Here is a 23,168-nt window from a genome sequence, read left to right as displayed (position 1 = left end):
GGGCCCCAGCTCCAACAGACCAGCTATGGTCAGCGTACACCTACACCGTCACATGGGCCCCAATAGGCAACAGCACCCCTGGCCCTCTTCTGCTTCCCAAAGGCTTTGGCCGCAGCAACAGCCCTGGGAAAAGCCCTGGCCCTCCTCACCTGCCCTGGCCCAGCCGGACGCCTTTTCGGGCCTACACAGCTCCTCACACAACACCCGCCTGGGATCTTGCCCTCACCTGCCAGCTCAGCAGCACCTTTTTTCCTCTCAAAACCTCCTCTTGACACCCTCCCCCTTCCACACTTCAGGTGTGACGAAGTGGGACTGGTCTTACTGGGGGCTGGGTACAGATCCTAAGTTTCTAGCAGCAAAAGGCCAGGCAGCCAAATACCTGACGTTCTGTTGCCTAGCAACTGATGGCCGGGCCCCTCCCTACAAAGGTTCTGTCTGAAGGTGTTGGAGACAAAGGGGTCAGGTGACCTCCTGGCCTGGGAGAGAAGGGGAGGAGAGAGGAGGGGCCGGAGGGGGTTGGGCAGACTGGAGTTGGCTGCGGAACAGGGGGGAAGCAGAGAGAGAGATCTCTGATCCCCGAGGGGGGCTGTGAGACCCCAAGATGGACCTAACAGGGGGGATCCTGTTATCTGTGCCTGCAAGACCTGTGTTGGACTGTATTCCTGTCGTCTAAAAAACCTTCTGCTTTACTGGCTGGCTGAGAGTCCTGGTGAATCGGCAGGGAGCCCGGGGGTGCAGGGCCTGACTACCCCACACTCCGTGACAACTGGTGGCAGCGGTGGGATCGGCTGCACCCCGTGGACGGTGCTTCCTGCAGTAAGTGACTTGGGAGCAGTAAAACGAAGGGGCGATTAACCCCTGGGAGAGTGTGACCAGAGAGCAGGACTTTGCAGTAACAGGGTCCCCCGGGGGATCGCAGCGAGCGGTCCCAGGGGCGGAGGAGTCTGCAGCTCAACCCTGGCAGAGAGGGAGTGACCTCAAGGACTGGCACACTAGGAGTCCCCCTGGAACCTGTGGGGAGCGGCGAGCACCCCGGCCTGCGAGTGGCCAACAGGAAGATGTATGCCAAGCGGCGCAGGTGCGACCTGGTGGAGATTTGCAAGCACAGGGGGCTGCGCAGTGGGAAGCTCACCAAGGACCAGCTGATTGCCCGGCTGGAGGAGGAAGATCGCAGGAATGAACCGATCCCTGTCTCTGAGGGAAGCAGCCAGGCAGATGCAGCCCAGGTACCAGTGTCTGGCCCGACTGGGAGTGGTCAGCCGGCTGCTGAGGGTGTCCCGAGACCCCCCATTCCTATGCCTGGGGGGGGGGGGAAGGAGGAGCCCAACGAGCACCGAGGGCGCCGTGACCCCCCCAGCCAGCAGGGGATCCTCCCGGCGAAGCTCACCCCCCAGCAGGGGATCGTCTCGGCGACGCTCATCCATGGAGCGCCAGCGGCTGGAATGGGAGAGAGAGATAAAACTGAGAGAGCTGGAGGATCGTAAGGAACAGAGGGAACATGAGGCGCGACAGAGGGAACATGACCGGAAGGAGAAGGTGCGACAGAGTCACCATGAGCTGGACCTGGCGAGGCTGGGGGGCAGCAGGCCCCAGGCTGCGGTGAGTGAGGGGGGGCCCAGGACGGCGCGGAGCTTTGATAAGTCCATCCTGGCCCCGCGCAAGGAGGGGGAGGACATGGATGACTTCCTGGATGCCTTTGAGACGGCCTGCGAGCTGCACCAGGTGGATCCTGCGGACAGGCTCCGGGTTCTCACCCCCTTACTGGACCCCAAAGCCATGGCATTGTACGGCCAGCTGGGAGAGGAGGAGAAAGGGAACTACGAACCATTCAAGCAGGCCCTGCTGCGTGAGTTTGGCCTGACCCCTGAGATGTACCGGGAGAGGTTCCGGAGTCAGGATAAAACCCCTGAGGTCTCCTATCTGCAACTGGCCGTCCGCATGGAGGGATACGCCAGCAAGTGGGCAAATGGGGCCCAGACGCCGGGGGACGTGATTAAACTGCTGGTACTGGAGCAGCTGTATGAGCAGTGCCCATCTGACCTGAGGCTCTGGTTAAGGGACCAAAAGCCAGAGAACCCGTGACATGCAGGGCGGCTGGCCGATGACTATGTGAAGAGCCGGTTGGGGGGTGGCAGGGAGGAACCCCAAAGGAACAGGCCCGTCGCGACGCAGAGAGAGAGTCATCCTGAGACCACCCAAAAGGGGAATCGGGAGAACCCCCTCCCAAAGGGAACGGCCAGTGCCAGGTCCAGCCGTCCCACTCGAGGGGACCCACGGGACGTGGGCTGCTATCAATGTGGCCAACAAGGCCACATACGGGCCCAGTGCCCCAAGCCCCGGGCCAAACTGAGCAGACCAACCCCACACCGGGTCAACTTGGTAGAGACCCAGCCGGATGAGGGGCAGCGTTCGCAGGAAAGGGGAGCTGGCCGCGTACCACCTGCGAAGGAGGGAGGGGGGCCCCGGGTTGGCCCCTCCGAGGGGCTGGATGCTCCCCGCCCTGAGTTTTGGGTTTACAGGGTGGGCACAGGGCTGCCCCTCCGGAGTGAGTGCCTTGTTCCCCTGGAGGTAGACGGGAGGGAGGTCACTGGGTACTGGGACACGGGCGCAGAGGTGACGCTGGCCCGGCCTGAGGTGGTGGGCTCAGATCGGATGGTGCCCAACACCTACCTGACCCTGAGGGGTGTGATCGGGACCCCATTCAAGGTGCCTGTGGCGAGGGTACACCTGAAGTGGGGGGACAAGGAGGGCCCCAAGGACGTGGGGGTGCACCCACATTTGCCCACGGAGGTGTTAATGGGGGGGGGATCTCGAGGACTGGCCCAGTAACACCCGGGGTGCCCTGGCCGTGAACCGTAGTCAGAGTCGACGCAGGGCTCTGCACCCTGACACCGGGGGAGATAGTCTGCCCGAGGCACCGGACCCTGACCCTGTGGGGAGGGAACACCCAGGGACAGGGCTCAGAGAGGCTGTGCCCTCAGACCCAGCCGGTGAGAGAGAGCAGATCCCCGGCCCTGCCCCAGCGGCTGAGTACCAGGCCGCGGTGCGGGAAGACCCCTCCTTGCGGAGGATAGGGGACCTGGCCAGCCTCGGGGGGGGACAGACCATGGGACGAGGTGGCCGGAAAAGGTTCCTGTGGGAGAAGGGGCTCCTGTACCGAGAATGGGCTCCCCCAGGGAAAATGGAGTCAGGGGGGATCAGGAGGCAGCTGGTGGTACCCCAGGAGTATCACCACCAGCTGCTGTGCCAGGCCCATGACATTCCCCCCTCAGGGCACCAGGGAGCCTGGCGTACCCAGCAGAAGCTGCTACGGAGCTTTTACTGGCCTGGGGTCTTTGCCCATGTCCGGCAGCACTGCCGCTCCTGTGACTTCTGCCAGAGGGGGAGGAAGGCCCGGGACAGGGGGAAGATGGTGGTAAGACCCTTGCCCCGCCCCGAGGAGCCTGTCCAGAGGGGGGCCAGGGTCAAAAGGGGGGCTCTGAACCGAGAGAGCCCGAATCACGGCTCCCCAGACTGGAATGTGGGGAGAAGGCCCCAGCCCCGCGTGCACCCCAGGGGTATTGGGGTGGGGAAAGGGCACGGGCGGCATAAGGCTTCCCCCCTGCAACCTGCAAGTGTCCTCGAGTTCCCCCGACCTACAGGGGGCCAGGAAACTGGAATGACCTGGGGTAACTCTCCCCCCAGAACGGGGGGGACCCTGGGACAGCCATGGGAATGTAGGTGGGTTCGAACCTCCCCAGGTCACTGGCTGGAGTGACCCCGCTCAGTTCGGTCTCGAAGGGGGGAGAGGTGTGACGAAGTGGGACTGGTCTTACTGGGGGCTGGGTACAGATCCTAAGTATCTAGCAGCAAAAGTCCATGCAGCAAATGCCTGACACTCTGTCTCCTAGCAACTGATGGCCGGGCCCCTCCCTACAAAGGTGCTGGCTAAAGGTGTTGGAGACAAAGGGGTCAGGTGACCTCCTGGGCCGGGAGAGAAGCTGAGCAGAGAGGAGAGGCCGGAGGGGGTTGGGCAGACTGGAGCTGGCTGGGAAAAGAAGGGAAGCAGGGAGACAGGGCTCTGATCCCCGAGGGGGGCTGTGGGGCCCCAAGATGGACCTAACAGGGGGGGATCCTGTTATCTGTGCCTGCAAGACCTGTGTTGGACTGTGTTCCTGTCGTCTAAATAAACCTTCTACTTTACTGGCTGGCTGAGAGTCCTGGTGAATCGGCAGGGAGCCCGGGCGTGCAGGGCCTGACTCCCCCACACTCAGCAGGAGGGAAAAAACTTCACTCTAGTTCATCCTGAGAGAGGGTAGCCAAGCACCAAGGGTGGCTCCAGGCCCCAGCACGCACTTGGGACAGCATGCCTGCGGAGGATCCACTGGAGCCACAGGACCAGTGACCAGCAGAGCTCCCCCTGTGGCATGCTGGGGGCAGCGAAATGTCTAGAGCCGCCCCTGCCAAGCACACTGAGCTCCAGAGCTTTGCAGCAAGCCCACATATCTCCAAGAGGTCCCACTGAGATTTGAACTCAGATTCAAAGTCCTGAGTGCTGCTCATGGGACCTGCTGCTATTTCATTTTCTAGACCCCTGTGACTCTCAGCTGGCTGGTTTGCACTCTGCACTTATTGCTTCCCACCAGCGGCTTCCTCTTGCGGGACTCTCTCTCCTCCTCCAGCGACTGTGGTCCTGCACTATCAGATCCGCGGGTCCTGCCCTGAATCCCCTCATCCCCCTGCTTTGTCTCCATTCTCTGCAGGCTGCAAAAATGTCAGGGGAGGCCGCCCCTCCCTTCACTCAGAGCTCCCGCTCATATCGGCCAGCTGCAGCCATGGATGGCAAGTTTGTAAAAATTTTGGTGGTGCCCAGAACCCACCTCCCAACTCCACCCCCTCAAACTCTGCCCCCACCTGCCTAAGGCTCTGGGAGGGGGCTCGGCGGGGGAGGTCTGGGGTGCAGATCCTGGGCTGGGGATTAGGGTGCAGGAGGGGTGCAGGCTTTGGGATGGAGTTTGGATGCTGGGTGCAGGCTCTGGGCTGGGGCGGGGGGTGGGTGTGCAGGAGCGGGTGAAGGGTGCAGGCTTTGGGAGAGAGTTTGGGGTTGGGAAGGGGTATGTGGGAAGGGGGAGGGGCAGGGCCACCCAGAGGGGGGGGCAAGAGGGGCAATTTGCCCCAGGCCCCGAGCCCCACAGGGGACCCCACCAGAGTTTTTCGGGGCCCCTGGAGCGGGGTCCTTCACTCGCTCCGGGGTGCCCGGAAAACTCTTGCGGGGCCGGGCGCAGGAGCTTCTTCTGCTCCCGGTCTTCGCCGGCGGGGGGTCCTTCCGCTCCGGGGCGGAAGGACCCCCCGCTGGCGAATTGCCTCTGAAGACGGAGCGGGACCCGCCGCCGAAGTGCAGCCCAGTCTTCGGCGGTAATTCGGCGGCGGGGGGCCCTTCCCTTCCGGGACCCGCCGCCGAAGTGCCCCGAAGACCCGTGGTGGGGGCCCGCCTCCGCCGAAGACCGGGCTGCGCTTAGGCGGCGGGTCCCGCTTCGGCGGTAATTCGGCGGCGGGGGGGGGGGCCCACCGCGGGTCTTCGGGGCACTTCGGCGGCGGGTCCCAGAACGGAAGGGCCCCCCGCCGCCGAATACCCCGGGCCCCCGGAATCCTCTGGGCGGCCCTGGGGAGGGGTGCACCTTGTGGGGAGGGAGTTTGGGGATAGGAGGGAGTACAGGGGTGAGGGCTGTGGGGCTGAGGATGAGGGGTTCATGATGTGGGGGTGCTCAGGGCTGGGGCAGAGGATTAGGGTGCAGGGGGGATGAGGGCTCTGGCTGGGGCTGAGGGTTTGGGGCATTGGAGAGGCGCAGGGTAAGGGCAGCCTGCCTTGCCATTAGTGGAGGGCAGGCGCTAGGACCCTGGGGAGGCAGACAGCAGTTCTGCCCGGAGCCCTCTGGCAGCACAGAGCAGGCAGGGGAGAGGCGCGCGCTTATTTCTGTCAGGCAGGGATGCGGCACGGCGGGGGGACATGCGGCCAGGGGGGGCGGTGACAGGCGGGGGCTGAGACCTCCTCCAGGCAGGGTCGCGGCGGTGGGGGGAGACCTGCGGGGGCCGGGGCCCGATCCAGGCAGGGCTGGGGGAGAGACCCAGCTCCAACTATTGCTGGAGCAGGGCACCTGGCCCTGAATATTCCTGGAACCCGGGCACCGCACATTGATATAACCTGCCGCCTATGGTCATCAGCCATAGCCCTGGTTCTGCTCCTCTCTCTAGAGTGTGAAAGGAGCCAAGTCAGCGACTCCATGGGAGCTACGGGGCTGCAGAACCAACAGAGGAAAAAAAAGGTGTTCAGCTTTTCAGTGGGGTGCAGGGGGGGGGGGCTGGCGGGGGACGGGGAGGAGCAGGGAGAGGAAGAGGTGGGGGAGGGAGAGGAATGGGGCAGGAAGGCGCAGGGTGGGAAGAGATGGGAAGGGAGGGGTTGGAGTAGGGGCAGGGCCTGGGGTAGAAAGGGGGGGGATTTGTCCTGGGCCCTGCACCCCTCTAGGGCCGGCCCTTGAGGGAAGCACCGACTATCACAGTGACAATAAAACTGACCAGCATTGCGGGGGAGGCTGAGGGAGATCCGCACTCACCAGGTCTCTTCTCTTCTCTCCCCCCCGGTGAGCCAGACACTGCTCTCTCCTGGCTCTCACTCTAGCAGCTGGATGCCAAGGAGCCATTTCCCCACAGGAAGTGCATTGAGTGCCCCTGTGGTGCTGGGGGGCTGGCGCTGCTGCTGCCTGTGGGGCTGGCAGGGAGACTGATGTCTGCACAGACTCTCAGCTGCCAGGCCGGAGGGGGCACTTGGGACCTTACCAGACTGGCAGAGCAATACAGACGCTCTCCAGAGCACGGAGCAGCATCCGCCCATGCAGCCAGGCAATGAGCATTTCCCACAGCCTGGAGCCGAGGGGGAGGCGGCAGCTGCTGTTCCAGCTGCTCGGGGACAGGCCCTGTCAGCCAACAGCCACTTCTTACTCCCCACAGCTAAGGGCGTCGGGTTCCTCCGGTGGGGTGTGGAGCAGCCGTTCGTTTTCCTGTTCGCACTCCTCTGCGGTGTGAAAATCGGGGAGGGGAGGCAGAAGCCCCACGTCCCTCCCGACATGACGCCCAGTGGGGGAAGCCAGGACAACGGGGGGGGGGTGGCAAGTGGTGGCCAGACTCTCACCGCCAGGGTCTCGTCTAGCTCAGGGTCCAGCTCAACCTCCTCCCCACGCCACTGGCCCCCAGTCCCCTTCCACCACCAGGTCAACCCGGGCACTAGGGCAGGAACAGGGTGAGGCAGCAAGTCAAGCTGAGCAAGGCAGGCAAAAGTGAGTCTTGTCTTCATGGGCCACACACAATGACGTCCTTTTTGTGTGCAACTGCTGCAAAAACCTCCCGGGCAAAGAAGCAACAGGCCAAAATGCTACCACACAGCTGCTAAAGTAGCTCAGTTGGGAGAGCGTTAAACTGAAGATCTAAAGGTCCTTGGTTCAATCCCAGGCTTTGGCAGGTCCTTTCATCCCCCTTTGTGCAGGGGCAGCTTGTTCTCTGGGAGCACAGTGGTGTCTGCACCCAAGATGAGCAGGGCTGCCTTAGAGGATCCAGGGGGTCTGGAACAAAGCAATTTTGGGGGCCCCTTCCATTAAAAAAAAGTTGCAATACTGTATTCTCATGGGGCCTGGGGCAAATTACCCCACTTGCCTCCCCTGTGGGTGGCACTGAAGGTGAGTCTCTGATCTTGGGCTCTGCAGTAGGAAAACATAGAATGGGCTTCTGCCCCTAGTTGGCCCACCTGACCTTTAACAAGGAGAGATGGGAGCTGTCTTTTCCAACACGGCAGGGAGAGAGCAAGGCAGGGTGACCCTCACAAATGGTGCCAGAGGGCTGCTGGGCAGTGACAGGCAGGGATTGGGGATGAAAACTCCTCTGTGCAGCTGAGCAAGGGCAGTACCAGGGAAGGGGCATCTGTAAAAGTGGCCGTGTGGAAGGTAGCAGGGATTTGGGGGCCCAGGAGGAGGGGCTTGATGTTCAGTGCCTTGGAGCAGCTGGACTTGGACATGGTGAGTGTTCAGGAAATGCACATTCATGACTCTAGGGTAGCTTGATGGGCAGAGGGTGATTGGTGGAAGGGCCTCCTGGCCAGGGAAGAATGATGGGGTTGGAGTCTTTTTCTTCACATTCGCGGTGCGAGTACAGAAGGAGGTGGAGCTCCGACCAGGGAGGGCATTACTGGTGGGCTTTGTGCTCTGTGGCACTGGTTACTGCTATATTAGTGTGTATGGTCCCCAGTTAAGGCATGAGAGGGAAGATCAAAGGCTCCCTTCCTCTGGACTGCATGATGTTTGTTGTTGGGGGGGATTTTAATTGTGTCAGCCGGCCTGAGCACCGCTGGTCCCGTTTTCCCAACCGTCAGAGGAAACATTTTTACAATGAGCACTACCTGGCACAGGTCTGTAGTGAGGTTGGCTTAGAGGAGCTCACTCCAGCCACAGAGGGGGGTTCACCTTTCTGCGGGGACAGACCAGGACTCGCACTGACTGGATTTATGCTTAGCTTTTGTGTCTTTAGCATGTTGCTTCTCAGATTCTTTCTTGGCCCGACTTGTTACACTTTGACACTTAACAGGCCAGAGTTTGTGCACCTTCCTATTATCCTCACTAGGATCTGATTTCCAAATTTTGAGGAATGACTTTTTGCCTCTAACAGCCTCCATTACTCTGCCATTTACCTAGAGTGGCGTTCTGCTGGTCCTCCTATTGTCGTTTCTGATTTAGGGCAAACGTTTCATCTGAGCCTCTAATTGCGGTGTTTTTAAACAGTCTGCAAGCTGCTTGCAGGCACCTAACACTTATGACAGCAGCTCCTTTTAATTCCCACCTAACCATCTGTGCTTATGCCGATAGGTCGACTTTAGGTCTTTAACTCTGAGCGGTAGCTGAGAAGATGGTAAATTGGGCAGAAACCCATTCGACAAACCTCTTCATTTCCTTGTTGTTTCCTGACTTCTTCATTCATCGCCTTTTCCTTATTTCCTGGCTGAGGCGGCGGCCTGCCAGGGAGCTCCCCGGCACCTCTGGCTGCCTGGGCTGAAGGCAAGAGGCAGGCCTGGGCGTGGCGAGGGCCTCCTGTCCCGGCCTGAGGCTGCAGTGCTTCCTGGTCCCCTTTTCCCACCCACACCGGCAGGCGGCTGCTGCGGGAGAACACGAGGGAGGCTCTCGGGATGCTGGGCAGCGCTGTGTGTGGCTGTCAGGGGAAAGAGCCTTCTTCTCTAAAGATGGCTGGCAGAAAGGTGGTGCTCAGCTCTGTAAGCGACCTGCCCAGTAGCCTCGCTGCCAGGGGATGCAGACATTTCTGTAAGGTGCAGAAAGAGGATATTTGGCTTCCAAGTTAATATGAGAAATATGCATTTAGGAGATGGAATTTCCATTCTTCCATCAGGGCCCCAGTGGCCTAATGGACAAGGCAATGGCTTTCTAAGATAGAGATTGTGGGTTTGAATCCCATCTGGGGTGAAAAACTACCTTCTTCCTGTATATTGCAAGGAAACTTTGGCCTTATTTTCACCAAGGAAGCTGGGAGATGTTTGAACACAAAATACTGGATCTTGGGAACAATCCCCCAGAAATGGCACCTTGACAAATGCTTTCTAAACCCATCAGTAGCAAACAGTTAATACTAGTGTTTGTCTGAGACAAGAGGGAAGGGGTGTGTTTACTCTGACACCTCAGTGAGTGAAACAGATGGAAAGAGCAAGGCTGTCCTGAAAGAGAATATCAGAGGGGTAGCCGTGTTAGTCTGGTTCTGTAGAAGCAGCAAAGAATCCTGTGGCACCTTATAGACTAACAGACGTTTTGCAGCATGAGCTTTCGTGGGTGCATCCGAAGAAGTGGGTATTTACCCACGAAAGCTCATGCTGCAAAACGTCTGTTAGTCTATAAGGTGCCACAGGATTCTTTGCTGCTTCTACTGAAAGAGAATGGATCTGTCTGGAGACAAAGCAGCCCCTGAGAATGAGCAACAGTGTGAAAAGAAGAGGTTCAAATGTGTGTTAGATGTTAGTGTTAGAGGGTTTATCCCATTACTGGGTTCTTCTTGCGTACACACAGAGCAGCAATACCCAAAGTCCGAAGGTGCAAACAATGAGATGTTTATTGGGTTGAACTTCCAGCAAGCAACGATTCCAGTTTCCTTCCTCAGTGTCCCCATCCCAGCCCTGACGCCACAGAGCCTTGCCTGTGTCCCTGTTCCCATTCTCCCCCTTAGCAAGACATAGGACATATGGTGACACATTTCCTGATAGGGCCAGGCCTCAAGGTGGAAGGTGTTGATATTCCATTTGTCCCACTGCCCCGTGCGTAGTGCAGTGCCCTGCACCTTCTCTCGTACGGGCGTGCCACACCGGTTCCAATTAGTGTTCCAGACTTCCCACTATAGTGGGCCCGGGAAGGTTGGGTCCAGGTTGTCTAGTACAGGGGGGAGGGGCTTACTCCATTACTTCTAGGTTATTTCCTTAGGCAACGTAACACAAGTATACTTAGCAATACACCAGCCGCTGTAATAATCCACAACAACACCGAGAGACCTGAGCACTCCAGCATGGTCCAACATCCTGGCCACCCCCGAAACACCTCCTCTCGTCCTTCGACGGGGTCAAGCTCTTAACATGCCCAGTTGCTGGCAGCTGCAATACGCTGCCGCTGCAGGTTTTCGTGCTTTTGTCCATATCATAAGTCCATTGAATGTCCACAGAGAAATGGGTTATTGTCCAAACCAACTTAACCACATGGTGTGGAATCAGGCTGTATGCGCTGGTTCGATTATTCACAGCAGTAAGATTCACAGATCTATCTGTGCGCCAAAGCCCAGAGAGCAGTGTGTAGTGTGGAGTTTGGTTAGGGGCTGGTGTAATTATGCCCCCAGTAATATGTACATTTCCAGCAAAACACCTCATACACAGACACCCAATTGTCCACCCCTTGCCACGGGCCATTGGGTGTGCTCCTCCACGGCCATCAGGGAGGGGCACAGTCAAACATCTTCTCTGGATTTACACCATTTTACACACCCCTCCATTGATTCCCAGGGAGCAAATCCCCTTCTCATTATTCCCATAGGGCTTGTGGGGCCCACCTTAGCTGCCGATTCACTTCCAGATACCACGGTAGCTATTACACAGGTGCTGGCCTCCTAGTCGAGCATTTTGAATTTCCATCCACATCTTCCCCCAGGTCAGCCTTTTGAAGCCATCCCCACTCATGTCATGAGGTTTTCTGTTCATTGAAACACAACAATGCTAACAACAAGACAAACACCACAGACAAAACATAGATTCATGGTATTCTGGGTTAGTCTTTTGCTGGCACCAGCTTGCTTGTAGAGTGTCTGAAAAACAAAAGAAACAATTTCCACACACACCCCCGGTGGGACAGATTAGTGCTTAATAATAATAATACCACTTCCTTTTACAAATTTCCTTGCTAATTGCAGGAAAAACAGAAGAATTCCCTCCAGGCTGTCCTTATTTAGTTCTATCGTCAGATAGTGAATTACCCCACTCGCGGATCATTTATGAAATTCATGAAGTGGTGTGCCTCAGTTTCCCCTCTTGTACAACAGACCCAGTTTGCAATAGTTTCTCTGCTGTACTAAGCTTTAAGTTTATCCTCAGGTAACAGCTGAGAGACAGCTTCAGATTTAGCTTTAGCACTGTACACACACACACACACACACACACCCCTTAGGGTTAACCTGTCCCCCTTATTTTCAGGCTTGACTTGTTTTTTCACCTCCCTTTCCTGTAGGGCCACAATCTGAGTCTTCCAGTATCTTGTTTGCTGACCAGATGTATTTATTATTTGCAGCTCCTTTGTGCTGCCACTGATGGGCAGTTCTCTCCTTCCCCCATCAGCTAGGTCATTTGCATTCACACCGGCTTTCGGGCTTGGCTTTTGGATCCAAAGCCATCAGCAGCTCAGAGACTGTCTTAAAAGGGACACAATCAACTTCCACCCGAGTTCTGATTCCTTTCCACTTTCATCTTCTGCTTCAAAACACACAGATCTGAAAAAGAAACCACAGCCTATTGTGGCTCCCTTTGGAGCCCTAATAGGGTTTGAATTAAGTACCATGTTTTGTTTGCATTTCTTTTACCCCTTCTCCAATATACACTGCACACATCCTGGGAAAACACACATTCCTTCCATAGTTTAACCTTCAGAACATTATATTACAAACCATAAGTCTCAGTGTAGGTTTTTAAAACCTTACACAATTACACACACACCATTTTGTTTTGTCTAACATCCCTTGCACTGCAATAATTCTTTTTACACAACTGTACCCCGATTACACGTCCATCTTGTACAACCAGAGCCAGCCAGGGGCAGGCAAGTTAAGTGCCAATAGAAACCCCGGACATTCCCTTAGTGATTTTACTTACATTACCCAGGAGTCAAATCATTTTGATGAGATTATCTCTCCGCCTGCTGCCTGCAGCCGTCCCCTATAGACCATTTCTGTGGGCAAAGGGCCCATTTCCCCTCAGAATGGCTGTAAAGGCTTCACGGGACAAAACATAGTGGTGCAAGTAGCCACTTTACCTGACCCTCTTGTATAATTTAATTACTAAGCTTCCATCCAACGTGAGTGCACAGAGCTGCACATACAGTTACATTTATATAACTGGGTTTTATTATTAAACCAAAAACTGCCTTCTTGTAACACCACAACTGTTGCCTTTTGCTATTTCCACAACTCCCAAATGTTTACTTTCCTCCAAACTCTGTATTATTAATTTTTGCAAAGCCCTGGGCAGCTGCACTGCAGTGCTGGGGTGACTCTGCAGGGGGAGAAACTGCTGTGGAGCACAGTAGAGCAGGTGCAGGAAGGAACCGGGGTCACTATTCACATTGTGAACTGCACAATTTTCCAAATTTGGGAATGTCCGAGAACAATTCTAAAGGGAAGGTGAATGCAGAGCAGTGACACTGGAGGTGCCCAGACCTCCAACGGGGGCAGTGTGGAAATTAATAATGGGAAGATCATTTGCGAAATTAGTCATCACTGACAAGGTTTGTCTCTGTTCTTATTTCACGTTGTGGTGTTATTTAGCAGAACCAGGACATAGTTTTACTGTATTAATTAAACACTTAATTTTATTTAACTAAGCCAAAAACTTAGTGTCACTTATTTTTTTCTCTGTCCTAGCAAGAATTAAATGAATGTTGTGACTTTCTGGAAAGTGCAGCGAGATTAAATGTGGGGAATTCAGTCTCTGTGTTTGCGAGCTGATGTTTTCCTCTCACAGGTCAGTGCCTGCATTGAAATACCCAGAGGGATCTAAGGGCTGGTGTACGCTGGGCACAGGGGTGTTCGCAGAAGGGGCGGGGCCTCAGGTGGAAGGGGCGGGGCAGGGCGTTAGTCTCCCCCAGCTGGCGGTTCACGCCCTGCCCATGGTGTTGCAATGAACGAGGCTGCCCAGGCTGCACTTGTAGTGAGGTTCCCCCACTAGGTGGCCGCGCAGAGGCTGCAGGAGACAGGCAGGGGGCAGCAGGGGAAGTGGCGACACAGGAGCTCTCAGCAGCAGGGTGACGGACAATGCCGTGGAGCGGCAGCGACGCAGAGTGACCAGGGCAAACCGAGAGCCAGTTGAAGGAGTGTCGAAGCTGCGGTTTCGCTTGATGCCTTCCCCTCCCTCCTCCACCCCTGGGGCGTTGCTGCCCAAGGGGAGTGGGGGTTGGGGGAGGAGAGCAGAGGGGTCTGTTAAAGGAACATTGGATTGGCCTGTCACACCGCAAGGTGAGAAACTGAGGCACAGCACTGCCCAGCGTACTCTGGGGTGGGGGTGGGGGTTGCTGATGAGCATAGATTTGAATGTGGTTGTGGGGTTTTCCCAAACTCAGGCTTGATTCTCTTTCCCTTTCAATAGAAGTTCTCATTGGCTCTCTGCCCTCGCAGAGCTGGGGAGTGGGGGCGTGTTGCCTTTTCCCCAGGCAGAAGCGTGACACCTGCTGGCGAGTGAGGCTCGGTTTGGGTGACCCCTCACTCAGGGCAGGCTGAGGGCAGGTCTCTGCCCTTTACTCAGCCCAGGAGGAGTTTTTTGCACTAACATCCCAAGTGTGCAAGTCCGTCCCCGCAGAGCAGGCTGTTTTCTGCCGGTCGCTGGGTAATGGTTTCTGCCCGTAGCGGCCGGAAGCTCTTTCTAAGAACATAAGAACGGCCAGACTGGTTCAGACGCAAAGTCCATCTAGCCCAGTATCCTCCTGTCTTCTGACAGCGGCCAGTGCCAGGTGCTCCAGGGGGAATGAACAGAGCAGGGAATCATCAAGTGATCCATCCCCTGCCGCCCATTCCCAGCTTCTGGCAAACAGAGGCTACAGGCACCATCCCTGCCCTCCCTGGCTAATAGCCCTTGATGGACCTGTCCTCTGTTAATTTATCTAGTTCTCTTTTGAACTCTGTTATATAGGTGGCAGCTGGGATCTCTGGCATCCGCCCGTGGCGGCTGGGAGCTACGGGGCCATCTGCAATGGCCGGGGGCTGTGGCTTCTCCTCACCCCCCTCCCCAGCACCCTCCCCCGGTGACTGGGAACTCCAGGCTCTGCCCGCAGTGTCTGAGCACTGGGGGCTCCCTCTCTTGCCTGTGGCAGCTGGGAGCTCCAGGGTCTTTGGAGCTGCAGGGTCTATTAGCAATGACATGGGTCCTCACACCATCAATGTCTCTTGGGAAATCCTGGGTCCATCCACAGCGGCTGGGAGCTGCAGGGTCCATACACAGTGGTGTGGGGCTGTGGGGGATCCCCGGCCACCCATGGCTGCTGGGAGCTCCAGGGTCTGCCTGTGGGCGCTGTGGGGAGATGAGAGGTTTGGGGTGGAGGGGGGGCTCCAGGCTGCAGGGTGGGGCTGAGGGATTCAGAGTGCAGGAGGGGGCTGTGGGTTGAGACAGGGGGTCGGGATCCAGGATGGGGTGATGGCTCTGGGGTGAGGACAGGGATGAGGGGTTCCAGGTGTGGGAGGAAGCTCTGGGCTGGGGCAGGGGGGTGAGGGCTCTGGGGTGCAAGAGGGGGCTCTGGGTTTCGGGGGATTCAGGGCTGGGGCAGGGGTTCGGGTGGAGAGTTACCTCGGGCGGCTCCTGGTCAGCGGTGCAGCAGGGGGGACCTACTGGCCACTTCTAGGGCGCAGCGCGGTGCCCTAGGACACATAGGGACCAGCCTGCCTTAGCACCGCTGACCGGACTTTATAACCTGGTCACCCCACTGGGAGCTCCAGGGTCCCCCTGTCACATGTGGTGGCTGGGAGCTCTGGGATCCACCCACAACAGCTGGGAGCTCTGGGGACATCCCGCTGCTCACAGTAGCTGGGAGCTGTGGGGTCCACCTGTGGTGGCATGGGCCTGTGGGAGCCCCTTCCGACACTGGTGCCTGATAGCTGTGAGGCCCCCACCGGCTGACAGCTCCAGTCTTGCTGCCCCAGGGCTGAGGTGGAAAATGTCACTGAGATCTCTGAAAGTCACAAATTCTGTGACCCCCTTTATATAATCTTAGCCTTAATAGTTGTTGACTGTCTCTCTCAATCTAGTGGTTTGCTCTAGCACAGATGGGACAGGGAAGACAGAAGCTCACCCCCCAGCATAGGTTTGGGCAGCAATGGCTCTTGGGCTATTTGCTGTGCATGCAGAGGACTTGTCCAGGCCGGTGGAGCAGCTCAGCCAGATGAGGAGCTGGAAGAAGGAGACCTGAGCAGCCTGGAGATCCCATTTTTTCTCCACAGCCACTGCCTGTCAGCAGGATTCCTCCTCCTCCTCAGTGAGACCAAATCTAAGCACCTAGACAGCCGGTCCGTCAGCTGCACCCCAATCCCTCATGCCTGAGCCTCCCTGCCAAGTCCTGTACCTGGCTCCAGAGAATTGTCTCACATCTCGCTGGGAACTCGACTTCTTGTGCCCAGAGAGTCTCGGCCCCCCTCAGTAGCGGACCTGAGAAACACAGTGTCTGCCTTTTCCAAATAACTGCTTGGAAAGGTTTTGCTCATGTGGCCTAATGGATAAGGCGTCTGACTTCAGATCAGGCGATTGAGGGTTCGAGTTCCTTGTGCAATTTTACCTTTGTGCTGAACGTCCTGCTCCCTTCAGGGCTGGAACCTCTTCTTGGCCGCTCAGGCCAATGCTCTGGCTTCAGCTAGAGCCCCAGGAAGGAGTTGGGGGTTGGGCGTCACAAAGGCTGGGGCATGAGCCCCAGGTGCTTCCAGTCTCGCCTTTGCCCTTCCTGACTTGCCAAAGAAAATGGGCGGCTGCCCGGGCTAGCGTGTGGAGCAGTTTCCCTCTTCCAAATGTGCACCTGTCCCTGTGCTGGAGGGGGTTGCTACATAGCGCCTTGGGAGCCTGGGTGTTTCTCTGCTTCTCGCCAGCTGGGGAAAAGCCTCTTGGGGTAAAATCTCCTGCCCCACTGCCAAAGTGAGCACCTGGAGTATGAACGGTCAGAGGCCCCACCAGGGGGGCTGGCCCTGCTTTCCTACCATCTTCTGATGTTGGCCACAGAGCATCAGCAGCTGGCTGCGGGTGGTTTTCAGTGAGGGTTCGGCATGGCAGGGAGCAGAGGCAGGCTGGCCGGGTGTCTCTGTGGCTGCTGCTGGCCACGCATAGGCATGGTTCTCCCCTCCTCTTGCCCTGCCCTCGGTTGCTCTGTGGCTTTTAAGCTTCCCTTGGAGCTGTCAGCACCAGCCGCCTCTGTCCTAGGTGCCCAGAGGAGGAGAGGTGCTGGGCTCCAGCCTGGGACTCTTCCTCCCTCCTGCCTTTCCCTGACTATGAAACCTGGCCCTGACACTCCTTTCTTCAAATGCCATGTGGGAAGAGGAAAAGTGTGGTAGAAAGCACAAGGGCCAAACTTGTGGGCATCAGAAATCCCAAACACCCAGTCAAACCACAGCCACTTCTAGACCCCATTCCAACCAAAGACCTGGCTCCAGTGGGTATGAGTCACTCAGCACAAGGTAAACAACTCATTTTTCTACAGCTGGAGACAGGAAAGCACTTGGTTCTCCAGGGATTTACCACAAGGTCCCACTGAGATTTGAACTCAGATTTCAGCATTACACCATGGGCCCAGCTTGTGCTAGTTTCTCTGAACATTGGTGACCCTATCATAGAATACCAGGGATGGAAGGGACCTCAGGAGGTATCTAGTCCAATGCCCTGCTCAAAGCAGGGCTAATCCACAGACAGATTTTTATCCCAGATCTCTAAATGGTCCTCTCAAGGACTGAGCTTACAAACATGGGTTTAGCAGGCCAACACTCAAACCACTGAGTTATCCCTCCCTCAGAGGGCCAGCTTGTATAAGGGGACTGTTGGCCCTTTACTAAAACTGAGTGGGTTTTTTTTGGTTGGCTAGTTCCCAGTCCCAATAGAAGGGGGAAGGGTCAATGGGAAATCAGGACCCTGAGACTGACAGGCCCCTGGGGCAATGGTCACCAACTGGTAGGGAACAAGAGAGAATTTGTTAATGAGTAAAATTCCTGGTGAAAATTGGCAAAGCTGTGGAGAGTTTGAAAAGTTCCAGTGAATTTACACATGAAGATACAAACAGAGAGAAAGAGACCATCACAGACTGCACAGGCCCACACAGACATAAACAAAAACCAAACCCACACAGCGCCATAGACACATAAGGGAAAGCCACACAAAACACAGAAAGAACAAATCCCCACCAAAAAATACAGCAAAAGCCCACAACAGGAAAGCACAAAAACCACATACCAAAAGAATACTTAGCAAAAAACAATCTGCATGCAAAAGTCATACACACACACACACACACACACACACACACAAAACTATATGGCATCCACCAAAATCACACAGGACCCACATGCACATCAATACGACAGACAACAAAAACCACCGACATACAGAAAGCCAGGCAGGGTGTGAGTCTCACAGCGAAGAGGGTGAGCACACAGGTGGTTTGGGGAGCAAAGACTGAGGGGGAGTCGGGGGCAGTGCTCTGGGCTCTGCTCGACCCCTCCTGACACAGGCGGCTGGTGGAGAGCAGAGCCTGGTAGATCTGTGGACTCTGTCCTGCTCTCTGTAAAGCAAGGGGACCTCGGTGTCTTCTGAGCTGCAATTGTATTTTCTGCAGGGCAAAATGATTGGCAGAAGCCATTTGCTTAAAGAAAACTAGTGCTCCAGGTGAGGTTTGAACTCACAACCTCAGCATGACTCCACTCAGCCCTGCTCTGTAAGTACTGGGCACTAACCCATTGCACCACTGGACTCTGCTTTCAGGAGTTTGTCTCCATGTTTCATAGATGGATTAGCAGAGTGGGGGGGTTGCATTAGCTAAAAGAAATCCATATGAAAGGCTGCAGGATGGCAGTAGCAGAGGTGGGGAGCCTCCTTCCATGTGATAGAGCTGGTTCCCCCTTCCGTTGCTGAGGGGAAGGTTGGTGCTTTGAGCCCACCCGGTGCTGGAACATCCCATGGGTGAGATTAACGGGACTCTTGAGAAGGGAGGGGAAGTATTTTCTATCCCTGCCTAGCTCCATTGGTCTCCTGTGGCCCTTTCGGCTCTCTGCTCCCATGTTGGGGAGATGCAGAGACAAGCCCCCATCTGGGTGAGTCACCGAGAGGCTGTGTCCCACACGACACATCATAGTTATGCCCATGGTGGCTGCAAAATCTTTTGATGTACTTCTTCTTATCAGCAGTGTATTGTTTTCTCTGGAGTCCAGGCCTTGACCAAGAAATTTGTACTTTGCTAAAATAATCGACTGCCCCTGGTGAAGACAATGGACTTGACACCCACTGGGGTGTCCCTACACAGGTACAAGTACTAACAACAGTGGCTGCCTTTTAGCCATAGATTTTAATCGGGGCAATAAATTGATACAAACCCCTGTTAAATCATTTCTCAGCCCGAGTCCTTCTCCCACATTCCCTAGAGCATTGGGCCACCATGTGGATGTTTCATTTCCTGCCTCAATTTCACACAGAGACACAATTTCCTTTGCACAGATCCATGAACAGCAAAATCTTCCTGTGTCTGTGGTCTGAGTCAGGGCATTCGATTCCAGTGAACCCTTCTCTCCTGCAATGGTGATGGTCAGACAGAGGGGACGTGGCACCTGCATCCCTGCCAGGGAGATATTGACTTGGCTCTTTCTTTCTGCTGCTGTTCGTAGTCCATGAAACATCAAGGGTGGAATGCAAGGCTGAGTTCATGTACCAGCCCCCTGAAAAAATTTCAGTGCGCCAGAGAAATCCTGCCGCCTGCTATTGGAATGATGTGCTGGAGATTTGAATGGGAAAGGGACTGTCTGAATTGTCAGAATGGGGAATGAACAACAATCTACAGCAATGTCGTTCACACAAACACACTCTCATCCTGCTCCTGCTGGAAGGGAAATGGGCAAGAATTCTCGCCGTTCACCCAAGGACACACTTACACTGATGCGCAGTCGTGAGTCTGCTGGGGGAGCTGGTCTGAGCAATTTGAAGTGACAATTCAGTGAGAACAGAATCATCATGTAGTGGAGCATCTGTATATCAAGTAGTTGTGGCCGAGTGGTTAAGGCGATGGACTAGAAATCCATTGGGGGTCTCCCTGCCCTGGTTCAAATCCTGCCAACTATGCAAGCGCTGCGCCGTTGTTATTATTACTGTAGTCTTAGTGCCTGAGCATCCACAGTGCAAACTGGAGCCAGATCTACTTTCACTCTGTCTACACTTAAAACCAGGGGTCTCAAACATGCGGCCCGCGGAGCTCCCCCAGTTACTTCCTGTCGCTGCCAAACTCCCCGCCCCCCTCCCCGAGTTATTTTCTGTGCCTAAGCTCCCCGCGCGCTGCTCCCCAATGTTTGGGGCCGGGTCTCTCCCCTGGCCCCACCTGCCGCCCCCATGCGCCTCCCCCCAGTGTCTCCCGGCCCCCACTTGCTGCCCCCTCACCGCCGGGAGACACTGTCCTGATAGGAAGAAAGTTTTTGAAGGCATAAGCTTGTCTGCAAATACAGTTGCCTGCAGGATAACGGATTTAGCTGATAATGTGCAAAAACAATTGATTCAAATGGCAAAAGACTTTGAAGTATTTTCAATTGCTCTTGATGAGAGTACAGATGTATCAGATACCGCACAGTGTGCAGTGTTCATTAGAGGTGTGGACTGCAATTTGAATATAACTGAAGAATTGCTAGACTTAATACCACTGAAGGGTACCACAACGGGACGTGACATATTTCAAGGATTGGAAGAGTGCATTGAAAAAGCTGCGCTGCCATGGAACAAACTCGTATCTTTGGCTACGGACGGTGCGCCATCAATGTGCTCTGAAAACATTGGTGTGGTTGGATTATTGAAGACCAAACTGAACAGCCTCAATATACCAGGAATTAGCTTCACCAGTATACATTGTATTTTGCACCAAGAAGCCCTGTGTAGTAAAAGTCTACAAATGAAAGAAGTTATGGATGTAGTTGTTAAAACTGTTAATTTTATACGTGCACGAGGGCTGAATCACAGACAGTTCACTTCTTTTCTAGCAAGTATGGACAGTGAATATGGGGAACTTCTGTATCACACTCAAGTTAGATGGCTGAGTCGTGGAAATGTTTTGAAGCGTTTTTTTGCACTTAAAGAGGAGATTGATTCCTTCATGAAAATGAAAAACAAGGAGGTTCCACAGCTTGCTGATTCCACTTTTATCTGCAACCTTGCTTTTCTAACAGATATAACTGATCACCTGAATGCACTGAACTTGAAACTTCAGGGTAGAAAACAGGTGATAACACAGATGTATGACAGTATTAAGTCATTCAAAGTCAAGCTTACTTTATGGGGGAAACAGCTGACTGCTGGCAATTTGGTCCATTTCTCAACTCTGAATTCCTTAGGAAAAGTTGAACCCAAATCCTTGAAAGAATATGCAGAGATCATTTCTAACTTACACAAACAGTTTGATGTGTGGTTTAAAGATTTCAAGGCACTTGAACCACATTTTCAACTTTTTTCCACACCATTTGCTGTTGAAATTGACAATGTTGCAGAGGAAATGCAGATGGAGTTAGTGGAGCTTCAGTGTGACACGATTTTGAAGCAGAAGTATACAGATGTTGGAATTCCAGAATTCTACAGGTTTCTTTCACAAGAAAGATTTCCCATGTTATTCTCTGCTTCCGCAAGGATAATGGCAATGTTTGGAAGTACATATATATGTGAACAGTTTTTCTCTTCCATGAAGATTAACAAATCTGTGTTAAGGTCAAGGCTCACTGATGAACATTTGCAAGCAACACTGAGATTGGTTTCGTCTCAGGATATCAAACCTAATATTGATGCTCTGGTTGATGCAAAACGCTGCCAGCTAAGTGGCCAAAAATGAAATGACTGTCAAAATTAGCACTGACGTTTCACATTACAGTTAAAGAAGTTAATAAAAAAGTTAATAAATTAACTTTTAATAGCATACTATATTTTAATACTATACTACTATATTACTCTTCATTTTTTTTTCTGCCTACCTCCAGGCGCTTCCCGCCGCCAAACAGCTGTTGGTGGCGCTTAGCACTTTCCAGGAGGCAGGGGGGAGGAGCGGGGAGCCGCGCGCTTAGGGAAGGAGGTGGAGAAGAGACAGGGCACGGGCGGGGCCTCATGGAAGGGGTGGATTGGGGGTGTGGCCAGGGGCAGCAAGGGGGCGTGTCAGTGATGCGGCCCTCGGGCCAATGCACTAGTCCTCATGCGGCCCTCGGGGTCATTTGAGTTTGAGACCCCTGCTTAAAACGCTGCTGTGGCACTGCTATAGGACTTTGGAGTATCCAGTGATTGGAGGGGTTTTCCCATCCCTGTAATAGCTACATGGACAGAACAATTCTTCCTTTTCTTTAGCACTATCTAACCAGGGCTTAGGTCACCTTAACTCTATGGGCTTGGGGTGGGGCACTTCACACCCTGAGCAGACGTCGCTCTGTCAGTTCAGTGCCCAGCATACACCAGAGCTTAGATCCCTCTTGGTATTTCAGTGCAGGCACTGACCAGTGAGAGGAAAACATCAGCTCACAGAGACTGAATTCCCCACATTTAATCTTGCTGCACTTTCCAGAAAGTCACAAGATTCAATTCATTCTTGCTAGGACAGAGAAAAAATAAGTGACACTAAGTTTTTGGCTTGGGTAAATAAAATTAAGTGTTTAATTAATATAGTAAAAATCTTTACTGATTCCGCTAACTAACACCACAGCGTGAAATAGGAACAGACACAAAGCTTGTCGTGATGACTAATTTCGCAAATGATCTTCCCATTATTAATTTCCACATTGCCCCTATTGGAGGTCTGGGCACCTCCAGTGTCATTGCTCTGCGTTCACCTTCCCCTTAGAATTGTTCTCGGACATTCGCCTTCCTCTGCAGCATGGGGCTTGGGTCATTTGCTGGAGGATTCCCTGCACCTTGAGGTCTTTAAGCCACGATTTGAGGACTTCAGTAACTCAGACATAGGTTAGGGGTTTGTTACAGGAGTGGGTGGGTGAGATTCTGTGGCCTGCATTGTGCAGGAGGTCAGACTAGATGATCATAATGGTCCCTTCTGACCTTAAGTCTATGAATCTAATCCCAAATTTTAGTCCTGCTTTGGGACAGTGTCTCATGCAAGAAACTGCCCAGTCTGCGCTAGCAGTGAGGCTCCCTCACTAACAGCTGAAATCAGGGAGAGCTGTGTGAAGTGCAGGGCCCCAGTGGTGCCTGAACAGGGGGGAACAACACCCCAGGGCTTTTAAAAATGGGAGGGCTCTGAAAGGGGAGGGGCCCAGCCTCTGTAGCAGGAATGTAGGGCAGGCGAGTTCACGGCAGGCATTATGGGATACTGGTGGATACAGTTATAGTGATATAATGACCAGCAGCATTTACACTGACAATTTGTCACTTTAATTTTGCTGCACAAAGCTCTAGGCCTCTCGTCGAGGTGGTTTTATTTTGTCACCAAAACAGGGCAGTTTTGTCACCAGACATGGCATTGCAGTGTGTGCACCAGCCACAAGCTGCCGACCGAGGGAGCGTTGTGTGTTTTTCACACACCTGAGCAATATAATGATGCTGAAATAACTTTGCAGTGCAGACCTGGCCAAAGATTCACACACACACACACACACACACACACACACACACACACACACACACACACACACACACACACACACACACACAC

General features: G+C 54.5%; 2 non-coding genes across 2 annotated transcripts; both read left to right on the top strand.

Annotated features, from left to right (window-relative positions):
• The first annotated feature begins 7,418 nt into the window (after positions 1-7,418).
• TRNAF-GAA lies at positions 7,419-7,491 on the top strand. The gene has a single exon. It is a non-coding gene; the product is annotated as a tRNA-Phe (tRNA).
• Positions 7,492-19,526: 12,035 nt separating this feature from the next.
• TRNAS-AGA lies at positions 19,527-19,609 on the top strand. The gene has a single exon. It is a non-coding gene; the product is annotated as a tRNA-Ser (tRNA).
• Positions 19,610-23,168: the final 3,559 nt, after the last annotated feature.

The sequence above is a fragment of the Mauremys mutica genome, chromosome 14 (assembly GCF_020497125.1).
Source record: "Mauremys mutica isolate MM-2020 ecotype Southern chromosome 14, ASM2049712v1, whole genome shotgun sequence".
Lineage (NCBI taxonomy): Eukaryota > Metazoa > Chordata > Testudines > Geoemydidae > Mauremys > Mauremys mutica.
Note: the sequence above shows the minus strand (reverse complement) of the source record. Positions and strands in the feature narration are given on the sequence as shown.